Source organism: Zea mays, chromosome 2, assembly GCF_902167145.1.
Source record: "Zea mays cultivar B73 chromosome 2, Zm-B73-REFERENCE-NAM-5.0, whole genome shotgun sequence".
NCBI classification, from domain to species: domain Eukaryota; kingdom Viridiplantae; phylum Streptophyta; class Magnoliopsida; order Poales; family Poaceae; genus Zea; species Zea mays.
Genome location: NC_050097.1, coordinates 110,184,001 through 110,200,519, shown reverse-complemented (window position 1 = coordinate 110,200,519; position 16,519 = coordinate 110,184,001). Strand labels below are relative to the sequence as shown.

At 41.5% G+C, this 16,519-nt stretch overlaps 1 long non-coding RNA gene across 1 annotated transcript; it reads left to right on the top strand.

Annotated features, from left to right (window-relative positions):
- The first annotated feature begins 973 nt into the window (after positions 1-973).
- Positions 974-1,729, top strand: LOC103646821 (uncharacterized). The gene is made up of 2 exons (XR_562459.1): positions 974-1,082; positions 1,318-1,729. It is a non-coding gene; the product is annotated as an uncharacterized lncRNA (long non-coding RNA).
- Positions 1,730-16,519: the final 14,790 nt, after the last annotated feature.

Below are 16,519 nucleotides of genomic sequence, written 5' to 3'. Positions count from 1 at the left end.
TATCCTTGCTTAATTTTGATTAGAAGGTTTTGAAGAAGAATACCTTGTCGGAGATATCGACGAGTTCTAGATCTAGCAATGCGCCTATCATCTTCCCGTGGGAGATTGACCATGAGAACAGCTGTGTCGTGACAGAATAATGTTTCAGACACTTATGTCATCAAGTTGTAATAAAGTACTCTACTCTTATTTACGTTTCGAACATTGTCTTTCGATATATTACACTTGTGACATCAACATATGTGTGGAAAATGGATCATGGCAGATAAAAGCTATGCATTCTGTTTTACCCCTAAACCAGGTGTGACAAGGTCGGGACGGGATTTTACCCATCCGTTTTCAACCATAGCCCTGGTCATTCTAGGAGAGGAAATAGGTGAAAACGAACTACATTGTAGCATTTCAGTCCAAAATATATCAATGATTCTTTATTCATTCTAGTCTAGGTCACTTTAGGAGAGACGAAGGAAGAGGTGAAAATATGTCAATGACTAGCAATTCAATGCAAATTCGTAAAAAAATTTAAGCCAACTGAACAACACTGCATCAGTTTAAATTGAAGTCGAGTTGACGATTCTGCAGAATAGTAGATTATATTATATTAAACTGAAATAAATTTGGGCTAGTAGAACTAGAAGAGGATAAATGCGAAGTACTTAGTCAAAGCATGCATGCAGGGAGAGCAAAAACATGCTGCATGTTTTGACTGTTTGCATGCATTTGGTCAAAGCCACTGGATTTAAGTGAGGAGATACTACGCATGCATGTGGCTAGCCATAGCGTGACTGGATTTTTGTTGTTTCACTGTGATAAACGAAAAAGTAGTAACTAATAACTGCCAGTACATGCATAGGAATTCATCCTCTCACTCGTCGTTATCCTAGAGAAAGAAGCGGTCGCTGATCCCATTTCCCTCTCACGATCAGCAGGGCATGTCCAGCTATAAATATGTGCTCTCATTTGCACCTCCTCTATACTTGTGACAGTTTCTCATACATCACAGACAATGAATACCAAGAAGAATGTTGTTCTTTGCTGCCTTCTTTTCGTGCTCGTTCTGCATGCAGATCACGCTCTAGCCAGTTCGTCCTCCTTTGAATCTACATTAATTTTCTTTTTTGTTTCCTAGTTTTTTGTTTATTTATCGATTTTGTCTTCAGTCTTCAGACTTCTCATTTAAGGAAGGGAAAACTCATCTATGTACTCATTTTCTCCTGACGAACACTTTTTTTACATTTCCATGTGATCAGTATTATCACATACTAATTATGACATATGGATATGCATGCATGTGTTTGATTTGTTTCTTTTTTCCAGAGTGTGGCTATACAACTCCTTTAATTCCATTCTGCAAAGCGTGGATGTGCAAGGCGGAGTGTTGGACGGAGGCTAAGTTAACTGGAGGCAAAGTCACGCAACAGAAGTGCATGAGAGGTGGGATCAAGGGCTGGTGTTACTGCGAATTCTGCATTTAATTTTGCAAAGGAGAAGGATCACCATTTCTTTGCTTGGTCTTGCCTTGGTCAATAACTTAGTGTAATAATGCTAGTTAAGTCTCTAGGCAGACTAGGCTAGATCGAGTTGTTTGTTGTTGGTAGCTAGGCATTGCTAGCGTCTGCTATTGTTTTAAGATATTTTATTGTTAGTTGAACAATTATGTCAATGTCCATCTGTCAGAGATTAGTTTCTTTGCTCGTTGATAGATATTATTATTATATCCTCATTTTTTTCATGTGACATGTGCATTTTAGATTGTTGGGCAACAATAACGCAAGAGCAAGAAACTAGAGTAGGAAATGTACCTCGTAGAAATACTGCAGCCAATTTATAGATGCAGGTAGAATAATCTGCGCATGGTACGTACCAGACAACAGTCTCCAAGATAGTTTATATATGCCCATGAAGCATCCCTTCTAGACCCGTGAAAAACAAAATGTTCATTTCTCTTCTCCTCTCTTCTGTACTAGCACAGGTTATTTCACCGAGTGAATATGTGCATGAGAACATTCATATGAAAAATTACAAAGATCAGGCTGCTAGAAAGCCATTAGACTGGATGGAAAAGAAAGCTTCACATAAGAGACAACCAGAGTATACAATGAACAAGAACACTTGTTTCAGAACATTACCATCTACATAGATGCTCACTGCTCCATCTCGTTTCAAAAGAACTACAACAACAGGAGCCTAGAGCATGCGACTGACAAGTAATTAACGTTTGTTCATATGCACTGTCAGCAACGTAACTAAATCTCTAAGAATAATGTCATCAGCTCAATCTCCCAAGTGAACTATTGACCTAAATCAGCTTCATAAACTACAACCAACAACTACTCATCAAGGTCCATCGAGTTGTAATAAAGCCCTCTACTCTTATTTATGTTTCAAACATTGTCTTTCAATATATTACACTTGTTATGTCAACATTTGTGTGAAAAATGAATCCTAACACACATATGCTATGCATTCGGTTTTGCCCCTAAAACCGAGTGTGACAAGGTCGAGATGAGATTTTACTCGTCCGTTTTCAACCCTAGCCCATGTCACTCTAATAGAGGAAAGTGGTGAAAACGAACTACATTGTAGCATTTTAGTCCAAAATATATCAATGACTCTTTATTCATTGTAGCCCAGGTCATTCCATGAGAGAGAAAGGAAGAGGTGAAAATATGCCAATGAATGACAATATAATGCAATTTCGTTAAAAATTTAAGCCAACTGAACAACACTGCAATATTTTAAATTGAAGTCCAATTGATGATTGTGCAGAACAACAGATAATATTACACTAAAATAAAGTTGGGCTAGTAGAAACAGAAGAGGATAAATGCGAGGTACACAGTCAAAGCATGCATACAGGGAGAGCAAAAATATGATACATGTTTTGACTAGTTGCATGCATCTAGTGAAAGACACTGGATTTAAGCGAGGAGATACTACGCATGCATGTGGCTAGCCATAGCATGAGTGGATTTTTTGGTGCTTCGGTGGGATAAACGAAACGGTAATAACTAATTACCACCGGTGCATGTATAGGAATTCGTCCTCTCATTCGTCGTTATCCTAGAGAAAGAAGCAGTCGTTGATCCCATTTCCCTCTCATGATCAGTAGGGCATGTCCAGCTATAAATATGCGATCTCATTTGCACCTTCTTTGTAGTTGTGACAGTTTCTCATATATCGCTGTAACACTTCAAAATCTTATTCTGGGTAAATTATAAAAACTCATTTCATGATTTAAATAAATGTGTTTTCAAATATAGATTAACTAAAAGATTCTTAGGTGAACTATCATTTGTGTTAAAGATCTATTCTTTAAAAAAGAATTAAGTTATACTATCTCTTAATCTAGATATGTAAAAATTGTAGATTTATTTTATTGTACTTCTAAAATGTGGCTATGTGTTTAAATTATTTTCTTTAATAATTACTATGACAAAACATCTAACATGAATTATTTCTACTGAGTTTCATTTGCTTAAATGAATAGATTAATTAATAAAAAATGTTCTGCATTCATGTCGAGTTTTTGTTTGTTGCAATTTATACTTGAATTAAATTTTTTTAACTTATCTCTACATTAGACTGAAATTTTAAATTTAAAATAAAAAGCAGAAAGCATAGAATCCCCTTGCATAATCATAAATGTGTTCTTGTTATAAGTGTCTTGACTATGTTGTAAAATTCATATCTACTTAGTGTACAAGTTGTGACCTATCCAAAGGATAACTTTCTGCCTCCTCGGATTACAAGTCTTTATCTTTATATAGGCACTATCACCTAGAAGCAAGTATGGATGGCTATTTAGGTAAAGTCGAGACAAATTAGGATATCACAATAAGATATTTAAGAAAATACTCCTTTCAACTCGCGTGTAACACCCAAAAATATAATTTAAAACTTAAATAGAAATATATTCTAAAATTTATTTAAATTGGAGGTCCAATATGATTACTACAAATTGACAACAATATTATTAGAATAAAATAGACAAGTTAGAGTTCCAAACGGATAGGATAGGATTCTAACAAATAAGTACAATATTAGATCCGTCACGTAATCGCCCACTTCCTGCCTATATAAATACGTCTCATCATACCACCTCAAGCCATCAACCATAGAATCATCTCCTTTATAGCCTCGCAGCAGTGTCACCGTCATCCAAGCCACATCAGTCCGCCGCCAGCTAAGCTTGCAGCCATAAACCACCATAACCATCTCGTTGAAGTTCGAGTTTCTCCCTAACTCTAGCGACAACTCCGACGCGAATTTTTTATCCATCCGTTCAACTTTCGGAGCAACCCAGAACATCGCCATGACCAACTTGACAAGAGCTTCGTCACCACGTTTTCGGTTCGTCGACCAGATCTTGGGTTCATCGTCAATCTGCGAAAAAACCGAGAAGTCCAGCAGCATCGCAAGAACGAAGTGCAGGTTAAGAGTCTTTCCCGCGTGATAGGTTTGGCACTTCCCACATGATAGATAATCACCACCACATACCCTTTTACATGCAAGGCTGTCATGCAACATGAATTTAACAGTAGGTACAATCATGATAAGTTGGCAACAGTTGGGTCATGTATTTATAAACAAACATTTACCATCTTTAATAAATCGATCTAACCAATCAGAACGCGGTATCTTACCTATTTCTGTGCAGCCCCACTTATTCATTAAAAATACGATATCTTGTAGGTCAAATAATTTTTTTAATTGGTTCAAATTATGTTAGGTTCATATTAATTTTGCGTATGTAGTAATAACATTGTTTTAATTAAGCCACATGATTTAAATAATTAGTCAATTGAATACTTGTTTAATTAATGTTAATTAGCTAGATGATCTAGTTGATCTAATTTATAGTTCTAACCTATGCATTTTATAAATAATTGTTAAAATGATTAATGCCAACTCAAATATTTTGATTTAGTACCATCTAAATTTAAATGCAACATCTATTAGATTTATTGCGCCTAAAAATATTGTTTTACCCATAACTTCTTTGTTTTAACTTTGATTTTAATGGTTCTCGAATCTATGATCTTGTAGCGACACACTGAAAATTATTGTGTGTTTTGTTTACATCTTCGGTGTCATGTTACCATATCCATTATTTGCTTGTTTATATGTATTGCTACGCATAGAAGCGATGTGACGAGAAAACTAAAGCCCAACTTTTGGGACATGATATGGACTAAAAGGTTATCGCAAGTATAAGGCAAGTTGTGCCCTTGATCACTTTCTTTACCTAATAATGATTATGTTAATCACCGTGGCACTGTTAGGTTAAGCTGATGAGACCTAATAGGTAATGTTGGGGGCCTTCGGCTTCCGAAGGTCCTCAAAAACATGATTTGACAATGTCTTCCAAGTGAAATATGTAAACAGGTATCTTCAAAATCGGGTTATGAATATACAAGAGTACGGTCAGGACGAAGCTTGAGTGAGACGGAAGACGATTATGACGAAGAATAAGATGATCACGAAGCTATGCGCAGAAAAGCTTCGGCATGACAACAGAAAAGGGGAACCGACTTAAAGATGAAAAGGCAAATTAGACCCCGAAGAATTACTATAGAGTTATTGATAAATGTAAAGGGCATTAATGTAATTCTACGAGGGCTGCGTCCCTTGCCTATAAATAGATGAACAGTACTCCCGTACTGTTCACGCTAACTTGGCATTACTCGCATCACGCCTGTACCTTTACTTTCCGTTAATCCGAAGGTACATTTATAATTTGTTATTATAAATTTGATAATGAAAAATAAAAATAAATGGATGATAATATCTGTATTATTATTTGTATTTCATATACGAATTCTTCTTTATCATCTATCGAGCTTACGAAGGTTTTTTCCTTCATAACCTTCGTCCGGAATTCATTATATCCGAAGGGACATAATGACTTGAAAGGCGAAGGACTTTAACATTTAACACTTTTTATGTTGCCTTGTTCTTAACTCTTAGCATTTGGGAACAAGTCCCCAACATTGGCGCCCACCTCCGGTGAACTCACTTCCATTTTTTGAGTTTTGAACACCTTCGGCAAGCATCACCTTCGTCATGCCGCCGAAGAAAGCTTCAGCAACAAGGGCTGCCACTCTGCAGCCGCTGGACCCCAATCAGGATGTCCTTTCTCTTAGGGAGGCCCGAAGCCAAAAGAGGAAGGCCACCAGCCCAACGCCTCCGGAGGACGACTTGGATCAAGAAATCCAAAACTTGGAGATGCTCCATCAACAGGTCCAACGGAAGAAGGAAAAGATGGCTCGTCTAGCTGACCTGCAAAGGCAGATAGACGAAGCCTCTGAAGAAGTTCGTCATCTTGCTCAAGATGACCAGAACCGAAGGCCTCCGCACAGAAAGCTTCATCAGGAGGGCTTCAACAACGAGGACGACTGGTATGAAGATTTCCATCATGGAAATTTTTCTTTTGATGATACTTCTCCTCTGTCAACAGAACTGCAGGCTACACCTTGGCCCCAGTCTTACAAGCCACCCCAGCTCCCCATGTATGATGGTCATTCAGACCCGAAGCAATTCTTGATGAGTTATGAAGCAACCATATCTTCATATGGTGGCAATACTGCAGTCATGGCAAAGTCTTTTGTCATGGCTGTCAAGAGTGTTGCACAAACCTGATACTCCTCTCTTCGGCCAGGAACAATCACCTCATGACAAAAGCTGAAGGACATGCTGATAACCAGCTTCCAAGGGTTTCAAACGAAGCCGGTCACCGCTCAAGCTTTATTCCAGTGCACCCAGGACCACGAAGAATATCTTCAGTCGTATGTCCGAAGGTTCCTGCGTCTGAGGGCACATGCATCAATAGTGCCCAATGAAATTGTCATTGAGGCCATGATTAAGGGGCTTCGGCCGGGACCTTCAGCTCAATACTTTGCCAGGAAGCCTCCTCAGACTTTGGAAAAGCTGCTCCAGAAGAAGGACGAGTATATTCGAGCTGACAATGACTTCCGCCAAAGAAGGGAGGAAGCATACAGGTTCTCTGAAATGACCAGGGGCTTCGGATGAAGATTCCATCCGAGGCATGTCAGGTCAATTCACAACTCTACTCAGAGTGATGATAGAGGGAGTCAACAGCAAAGGCCACAGCACTCCTCGCAAGCTTTGGGGCAGCAGCAAAGCTCTTTCCAGCCGCTAGCTCCAAGGGGCAGAGGCGCTAGGGGCTTCGGAGGAAGATTTGGGGATCATCCAAGGAAAATTTATTGTCTATTCTGTGGTGAGGACAAGGGCCATACCACCAGGATGTGCCATGTTACCATCCAGAAGCAAAAGGAGATAGCAGAAGCTGCAGCACAACAGAGTCAGCTGAAGCAAGTCATGCATACTGCTTCGTATCATTTGCCTTACATTCCAGAATATGTAGGCAACCACCCTGCAGCTTCTGTTGCTTCGGCAAGCCAACCCCAAGCATCTTGGCAACCACCTCCACCACCAACGCAACGAGGCCAGCAGCCAGAGGGGAGTCAGCACACTCACCTCCAATGGTACTTCAGAGAAGAGTCCGAAGCTCGCACAGTCAATAGCACTGTGCCAGAGTCGAAGCATATTTACTGACAAATATCCTACCACGACAGCAGTTTTTCGCATTCAGTATTATTTTCTTTCTAATAAGGAACACTTATGAGAAGCTTAAGTACTTTTTGTCGTTTTTAATCTCTTGTAACAGCTTTTCTTTTTACCATAATGAAAATATATCTTCTCCATAGGCTTAAATTGCTGAAGCTTAAGATTTTATGGTGGCAAGGAGGACCTTCAAATTATCAAAAATTTATTCTAAAGAAACGCAGTGTAAATTCTTCAACGCAACAAAAAGTCGTTCCTAAGGGAGCGCAGTGTAAGTTTTTTGCTCAAAAGTCATTCCGAAGGGAATGCAGAGCTTACAGCGAAAAATAAACGCTGATTCAGCTGAAAGTAAAAGGCGAAGAAGCTCCTAAGGGAGTCTTACAGCGAAAAATAAATGCTGATTCCGCTGAAAGTAAAAGGCGAAGAAGCTCCTAAGGGAGGCTTACAACGAAAAATAAACGCTGATTCCGCTGAAGTAAAAGGCGAAGAAGCTCCTAAGGGAGGCTTACAGCGAAAAATAAACGCTGATTCCGCTGAAGTAAAAGGCGAAGAAGCTCCTAAGGGAGGCTTGCGGTGAAAAAATATTCGGCAAATATCATTTTTCATAACATCACATCATTACATCATTTGCATAGCATAACATCATACATCATATTGCATCAACAACGCAAGAAGGGGGTCTTGATATTGATATTCGAAGATTGTTTTGAAAGAAATAGTGACAAGGCACAAAAATAGCTATTGAAGAGTTACACCTTCGTCAAACTCTAAAATGGAAAGATCTATTGATTATTGATTTTACGAGGATTGGTTATTGATTTTATGAGAACACGGATATTATTTACGAAGCATGAAAAGAAGGGAAGGTGTTTTTTTGCCGAAGGCTCAAAAATGGTATGTATATGATGTTTCATGCATCGTAAAGAATAGAACTATAAACAGCTAATATATTACATTCAAAGTTACAAAATATTACACACAACAAATGTTACATTCTAAATGTTTTTTACAATAACAGCTAATCTTCCCTTAGAACTATCTCTGCAGCTTCGCTTAGTAGTTGATCAACAACTTTATCCATGATGGCTTCGGCCATTTTCCTAATTTCGTCGTCCCCCTTCGCGTGGGGGTCCGCAGATGGCTCGGCAGGTTCTGAGGGAGGAGAAGATACGGCTATATTACTATTACAAACTATGAATATTACAAACCGTGAACAAGTTCGAAATCAAAAAATTACAACAAAGAGTCAAAAACCACTAGTCAATACCTATTTGCCCTTCAGGCTCTGCACTTTTCTCAGCGGCCTCTGCTACTTTTCTATCATCATGAATGCCTTTTTCGCTTTTTCGAATAATTTCTTGGGCCATTTCCCGGCCACCATTGTCCCAGATGTCGGTGAAAAATTTGCCACCAACCAGGCTTGCTTCGGCCGAGGGGTCTTTTGTATCTTCGAAGGATAAGGCGGCTTCGGATTGTGCCAAAAATTTCACATGCTCACAGCCTTTCCTCTCCAAAATGGCAGCAATCCCCCTGGCACCTGAGAAGGCGCATATGTCTCCGCGACTATTCAAAATTTCTTCAAAGGCCTCAGCTTCGTGGCTGATCCATTCGATTGGGCCTTCGGGGTTACCCCTTAGGAAGTTCTCTTCGCTTGAAAAAGCGCCAACGCTGGCGAAGCTGGTTTTTACTTTTTTAACACATTCCATAGATTTTTCATAGCATCTTTTCTTAGATGCGCGAAGCTCTTCAACATTTTTCTCCAAATGATTTGCCCATTGTTCACTGATTTCTCGTTTTGCTTCTTCAAGTGTGCGCTCCTCTTTAGCTCTGGCTAGTTGTTTTCGAAGATCTTCAATTTCACGCTTCTGAGCCTCAGCTTGAGCATTAAAAGTAGCTTTGTCTTCTTTTATTCTATTTATCAATGAATATAATATTTTATCTTTTTCGAGACCTTCGTTCCTTAGTTCAATAACTTCGGAACGAAGGTTGCTCAGGGCCATAACACACCCTTCGTCTTCAGCATCTTTCTGAGCCCTGAGGGCATTGCTAAGTATAAGACCCTACAAAAAGTTTGGTTTCAATAAGTTAAATAAACAGAAAATTTTGATTTCAAGAAATAATACAAAAATCTCATTTTCGCACCTTTAAGCTATTGTACGCCAAGCTATCGGTTAGCTCGTCTTTTGATAACACCGAGAGCCCGTTTTCTAGTGTTGGGAATCCGAAGCTCTTGCTCATCTCCCGACAGACATAAATTTCCTTGTTGTCAGGGAGACAATACAGGAAGTCTTCTTCTCCACTGTCGTTGAATATCAACGCCCCCTTTGGATATTTCAGTTTTTGGGCGTAAAACTGGGCTTCTTGCTTTTCTTTTTCATTCAGATTTTCCCCCGAAGCATGCCGTAAAATATAATCGAAGGCTTTGGAGGATGCTTCGGGGGCAGCAGTGCTAGTTTCTTCATCCAAAATTGGCTCTGCTATTTTTGTTTCTTCGGCTTCCAAGGATTTCACCTTGGTGGGCTCTGAAGGCCCAGCTTCAGTTTCAGATTGTTGCTTTGAAGCTTCGGCGACAAAAGCTTCAGTGTGCACTTTGGAAGTTTCAACAATTTTCTTCGGAGTCGTGCTTGAAGACTTAATTGTCTCCAAAACATCCAGCACATTAACCATCCTTTTTCTTTTGGGGGTCACTGCTGGACCCTTTTGGCTTTTTGCTGCCTCAATTTTTGCTGAAGGACTTAAAACTTCTGATGTCTTTGTTTCTTCAGCCCTCAGTTCTTCTATTTTTTCCGTCACTGGCACTTCGGCCAGCTCTTCAACATGTGGCAGGGGAGTTGGCTCTTTAGCTTCGGTGGCCGAAGAGGTCTCACCGACAAACTCAGGCACTGTGGCCAGTTCAATATAATGTGGCCGGTGTGTGAGAACCTTTACCCTTTTCCTCTTCGGCGCCGGCTCGCTAGGAGCGGCCGAAGCAGCTTCCTTCGCAGAAGATGTATCCTTTCTTTTTTGACCCCGTGTTGGATAACGGTAGTCAGGGTAGACAAACCCAATTGCATCAAACACTCGGTTGAGTCTCTTCTTCTTTCGGCCTCCGAAGGCCGCTGATAGTGCAGTGTCTTCGGCCTTCGAGTATAATCCAAGCAATTCATCACTTATGGCCTCAATACTTTTTAGCCAGTCGTCATCTGGCTCGACGAATTTATCTCCATATTGGAATGTGTATTTTAGGCTAACTAATCCACCTTCGTCAGTTTCTCTAACGGTCTCCTTCGACATTTCCCACTTTTCTACAAGTGGCCATATTCTGAAGGCAATGTGTTCTTGGACCAAATCCCTTGTCCCAATAAAAGAGAAAACCACACCGAAGGCTCTCTGGCATTCTTTGGCTGCTTCATTCATTTCCACCTTCGGCCTCCGAAGGCCGAAGCGTTGCCAGATAGGGCGCATAATGATATCTTTAATATCTTCCCATGTTTTCAAGTCATTCTTCACATAAAACCATTCCATCATCCAGTCGTCGGGCCACCTCTTTCGAAAGGTTGGCACGGGACAGCTTGACCCAGACAGGGCGCCGAAGCTGTAGCAGCCAAAATTGTTGTGATACTGCTCTTTACCCCAGGGTTTTGTCTCATACAATAGCTCATGTATGTTGCAAAAACTTTTTGCATTTGGTTCTAAACCTTGGCTCCTCATGGCCCAGACGAAGATGCCCATTCTTATGATTGCTTCGGGAGAAAGTTGATGAAAGTAGATTTCAAATATCTTCAGCACTTCCATGACAAAATTGCTCAAGGGAAACCGCAGTCCTGCCTTTAAGAAGCTTCGGAAGATTATGACTTCATTCTCTTCGGGAGTAGGCATAGTCTTCTCCCCGTCATATGCCCTCACAATAGACATGTCTCGAAAATATCTTCCCCTCATGTTATCAAGATGACTCTGTTTAATGCTCGATTTTCCGAAGGCTGTGTGACTTGGTCGCCACGGTCGATCTTCGGAGTCTTCACCCCCACTTTCTACATCATAGCTATCACTGTCACTAGTGTCTTCAGATAAGCCCTCCAAGGTCTCCCTAGTGATCTTCTCTGTATTGTTCTTTGCTATTGACTGAAGAAAGCCGAGATGCATCTCCTCAGAAAGGCTCAGCTTTGATTCAGCAACGGCTTTCTTATCTTCAGACATCATTGCAAACACTGAGAAAGTGCTCCCAAATCCGAAGCTTAAAAATCTAAAAAGCCAAGCAAGCGTTGTTGCGCACAGGCTAAAAGTCGAGTGAGCAAGAGCAGATGGCAAGAAAGCGTGCCAAATAAACTCGTGGTGAGCTCTTATTTATATACCTAGTGCGCTGAAAACTGGAGGGTCCCGCTTGTCAATGACTTTTGCTATTCTAGCAAAGGGAAGGTGTTTTTTCGGACCTTCGTCTTAAAGCCTTCGTCCATGTCGTAATATGAATTTATCATTCCAGCAAATTAATATTGCGAGGGGCTACTGTTGGGGGCCTTCGGCTTCCGAAGGTCCTCAAAAACATGATTTGACAATGTCTTCCAAGTGAAATATGTAAACAGGTATCTTCAAAATCGGGTTATGAATATACAAGAGTACGGTCAGGACGAAGCTTGAGTGAGACGGAAGGCGATTATGACGAAGAATAAGATGATCACGAAGCTATGCGCAGAAAAGCTTCGGCATGACAACAGAAAAGGGGAACCGACTTAAAGATGAAAAGGCAAATTAGACCCCGAAGAATTACTATAGAGTTATTGATAAATATAAAGGGCATTAATGTAATTCTACGAGGGCTGTGTCCCTTGCCTATAAATAGATGAACAGTACTCCCGTACTGTTCACGCTGACTTGGCATTCGCTTTTCGCATCACGCCTGTACCTTTACTTTCCGTCAATCCGAAGGTACATTTATAATTTGTTATTATGAATTTGATAATGAAAAATAAAAAAAATGGATGATAATATCTGTATTATTATTTGTATTTCATATATGAATTCTTCTTTATCATCTATCGAGCTTACGAAGGTTTTTTCCTTCATAACCTTCATCCGGAATTCATTATATCCAAAGGGACATAATGACTTGAAAGACGAAGGACTTTAACATTTAACACTTTTTATGTTGCCTTGTTCTTAACTCTTATCATTTGGGAACAAGTCCCCAACAGGTAACCTAGTTTTGTTTACCCTACACCTTGCAAACAAATGAACTATTGGGTAGTTTTGCTATTGCTCTACCTAGTTTTGGGATAATATTATATATGAATTATAATCATGCTCTATTATTACTCTTGGATTATTTATTGTTCATGGTAGGATTATTTTGTTAATTGGAACATGGAGAACCACCCGAGAAAACAATGCTACCACAAGGGTTCAATGGGACGCCCTTGGCTAAGTAATTAGAAAAGCTAGGGAGACATTACCTTTCCCGAAAGGGGCAAGCGGGGAGTGCGTCGCTGCAGAGTATAGGGAGGTTCTTGGGTTGAACTGTCTGTAATAGATTTTCGGACGAGGGATTCTGATGCTTCCTTCTTCCTAAAACCATAGCGGGTTTTCTCAAACTAGTGGAACTTTCGAAAGGCCTCGTAGTGCTGCCATGCCTCGCCTCCTCGGTAGAGGTGCATGGGATTCATGAGCCCATGGCAGATGGGTATTGTCACACCCAGTTTTGGAAGGCAAACTGAATGCGAATCATGTACGTGCTAGGATCAGAAACTCACGTACACAGTGATTACATAGTTGGACATCATCACACATTGCTCAAAATAATAGCGGAAAAGGTACTTTATTACATCAAGATTTCCAAGACATCTACAGAGTAATTAACTTAACATAGTCATAAATGTAGTCAAAGTGCGGAATACGAAACATAGAAGATAAGGCCTTCACAGGCAGCTGACTGGGTTTTGCCACTAAACGCGACTAGAACTCGTCGTAGTCCTGAAACTCCTCAAAGTCCTCCATGTTGCCTACATCTCCTCTTGAGCACTGATTACAGTGGGGACAACCTGGGGTTGGGTGGTTTTTAAAGCAAAGGTGAGTACACATCAACGTATTCAGCAAATGTCCCGTTTGGCTAAAGTGGACTAGTTGTATGTGGAGTTAAGGTTAAAGCAGTTGCTTTTAGTTGGCCAAATATTTATTACTAGTAGTAAGCCAAGTTTTAGTAATAAACCCATTTATTACCCAAAAGTACTCCCTCCAAGAGAAAATTCCAGAGACCATAGTTATGATCATCACCATTAATCATCATCATAAAGTAACTAGAGTTATTCTAATCAAAGATGATCCCAAGGCTGCTCTTGACCATGAGCACGACTGATATACCAGTTTCTAACACTCTGCAGAGGTTGCAGACTTTACCCACGAGTCGTGATCCCTTTCCAGCCTAGGTTTGCAAGACCCAATCTTCACTACCAAGGTGAATGGCTAGTGATACACTATGTAGCCTTTACAAAGATTCCACAGAGGTCATACCCGCCTGTTAGGAAGGGTGACTAACAAAACCAAATCAAAAGAACCTCGGCAACCAGCCTCGGCAGAGCAAGTACTGTGCCCGGACCCCATTGATGGCCCTATGGCGAAGCCGACTACACCTCAAGTTCCTCTAATTAATCAGCTAAGGGCGTCCCATTCCACCCTCATGGTTTTACTGTTATCCCGGGTGGCCTCTCAACGAACAGGTCCTTACGGAGAGGTACTCAGGAAACAGCCTGAGTCCCTAAAGTGTCACTGTTTATCATCATAACCAAGATAACATCATCGTATCCTAAATATTCTCATCATGTTCATTGATTGAAGTAAAGCAATAGCATGAAACTAACCATAATAACCCAAAAAGGTAAACAAGGACAAGGTAAATACAGACTGGTCAATCCTTAGGTTTCAATTAAGTAATGCGGGATAGTGAATTATAAATTAAGTACAACATAATGGATCAGAGGACACTTGCCTTCATCTGGTTGCTGCTCAGGGAAGTCTCTGGCAACACACTCAGGAACCATGGACTTCTTGTTGTCTACGCAAAGCGATCATGCATTCAACACATTTGGTAAATGACTAGGAAAATAGCACACCAAACATGCACAATTAAGTGAATACAAGCTCAAAGGAAAAGTAAAACACAAGAGTGAAATCTAGGTTCTTGGCTGGACTAATACACCTAGAGGTGTGTGGTTCTCTAAGTACTGCCTATCTCTGGGATCACATAACTTAACTTCATTTATCTTAATGAATTACTAAAATTATACCAGGGATGGGTTCATACCTTACATGAGATTACTTTAACAAAGTTAATCACCTAATTACCATTAGGGTTTTCCTTCTATTTCCTTTTAAATAATGAACCATTACTTTAAATGCACCTATATCCTAGACATAAAATTAAGACATGCGGACAGTGAAAGACTATAAGTTAAACATGTAGATAATAATTTTATGAACATTTTGCAATTTGAACCACCCAATTTGGAGTTCATATGCTAAATATATGAAATAAACAAGTTTTGGAATTCAAAATACAAACTAGGCCTATTTCTGTGATAAACTTAAAGGTCAGGGGCTTTTATGCAAAAACTAAGGGCCTACACGTGAAAACATGGGATGCCGGGTTGATTTCTGAAAAGGCGAGGGTCTCTTTAACAAAACAAACATGCGAAGGGGTACGAGGAATTTTGAGTTGTTCAATCGCAGATCTATGGCCGAGATCAAATCTGAGCGCGAGCATGCGCACGGATGCGTGGAAGAGTGCTGACAGGCGGGCCAGGGTTGCCAGCGACTAGGGAGGGAAGATAGGCTGACCAGTCGGGCCCAATGCCAAGGGGCGTAGGCAACTGACGGGTGGGACCATGGGCAGGGCGCGCTCACGCAAAGCGGTATCCGTAGATCCGGACCGCTGGATCAGAGATGGGCAGTTAGGATCTAGCGCGCAAGGGTGAACAGCATGGTGACCGGCGTTGCTCCATCCGCGGCGGCGAAGTCACTAGAGATGGGGCGGATGCGACCTCCGGGGGGTTTGGGGTTGCCGGTGCTGGCTGGAATTGGTGAAGAAGGTCCGACGAACTCGCTGGCAGGACTCCAGTTACGAGAACGGGACCGGAGGTGGGAGAACGACGGAGGGAGGACCTTAGGCAGGTCGGGTAACATCGACGAGGAATCCTGGCCGCGGGGAAGGGGAATCGGGCACGCTAAGGCCAGGGCTAGCTCCAGCGAGGGAAGTAGACACTATGGACCAAAGCAAGGGCTCGAGACAGGGCTAAATCGACTAGACGCCGCATGGGCAAGGCGAACTAGCGCATCCGAACTCCGGCGAGGCTGAATTAGCTTAGGTAGGGCGGAATTAAGAGAAACCAAGCACGGGAGCGAGTTTCTCACCTCGGGACAGTGCTCGGTACGGCTCGGTGTGGCTTCTGGCTGGCTGGACGGCTGGCACGGCGAGCGCGGATCTCCAGCGAGCATGGGCGTCAGTGGTAGAGCGCGAGAGAGTGTGAGAGTGGGCGAAATGAGGCAGGGGAGAGAGAGCGGGTGCGGGCGGGGCTCAAAAGGAGCAGGGGCGAGTGGGCAGGCGACGTGACCGGGCCTCTCAGCGTGCGTCTGCACTGGTCTACAGCGGTTGAGGAGAAGACGAGACTGACAGGGCGGGTCCACGCCGCAGAGGCATGGGCACGCGGAGGAAGGCAACTGGCGTTGACGAGGCGGGCCCGCAGCGTAGAGGGAGAGTGTCACCCGGTTCTGGGGGCAAAACCGAATGCATAGCATATGTGTGCTAGGATCCATTTTCCACACATATGTTGACGTGACAAGTGTAATATATCAAAATACAATGCAATAAAGGCGTAAAGAGAGTAGAGTACTTTATTACATCATCTGAATTATTGTATCTTTAACAAGTATCAACATCAAAGTAGGGCGAAATTAAATATGGGTAATC